Genomic DNA, 578 nt, shown 5'->3' on the forward strand with positions numbered 1-578 from the left:
TCCGATTATTTCCATGTTTTTGCCACAAAATTACTTTTTATTATGTACATAAAGCACATATTCTATTTCTCCCGCTCTCTCTCCCTTCTGTCTCTGTGGCGCAATCGGTTAGTGTGTTTGGCTGTTAACCGAAAGATTGGTTGTTCGAGCCCACCCAGGGACGAAAGTTATTGGGGCAGTCGTGGCCTAATGGATAGAGAGTCAGACTTGTAACCCGGGTACAACTCAGGTCCAGCAGGGATTGTAGGTGGGGGGAGTGAATATCCAGCACTCTCTCCACCCTTAATACCACGACTGAGGTGAGACCCTTGAGCAAGAACCAAACCCCCAACTGCTCCGGGTGTGTGTTCACTGCTGTGTGTGTGCACTTGGATGGGTTAAATGCAGAGCACAAATTCTGAGTATGGGACACCATATGGGCCACACGTCACTTTACAGACACACACACGCTAACATTGCTAGCGTTACTCTGACTATTTTGTCAGTAAAATTGCTTAGCAACTTAAAGCTAAGCTTAAAACTTGAATTTCTTGAAGCGAGGTAACAACGGTGCTGTTCTTGAAGAAAATGAACATAAA

General features: G+C 45.2%; 1 non-coding gene across 1 annotated transcript; it reads left to right on the forward strand.

Annotated features, from left to right (window-relative positions):
* Positions 1–89: 89 nt before the first annotated feature.
* trnan-guu (transfer RNA asparagine (anticodon GUU)) lies at positions 90–163 on the forward strand. The gene has a single exon. It is a non-coding gene; the product is annotated as a tRNA-Asn (tRNA).
* The last annotated feature ends 415 nt before the right edge of the window (positions 164–578 follow it).

This window comes from Sinocyclocheilus rhinocerous, unplaced genomic scaffold (assembly GCF_001515625.1).
Source record: "Sinocyclocheilus rhinocerous isolate Xijiao unplaced genomic scaffold, SAMN03320098_v1.1 scaffold15362, whole genome shotgun sequence".
Lineage (NCBI taxonomy): Eukaryota > Metazoa > Chordata > Actinopteri > Cypriniformes > Cyprinidae > Sinocyclocheilus > Sinocyclocheilus rhinocerous.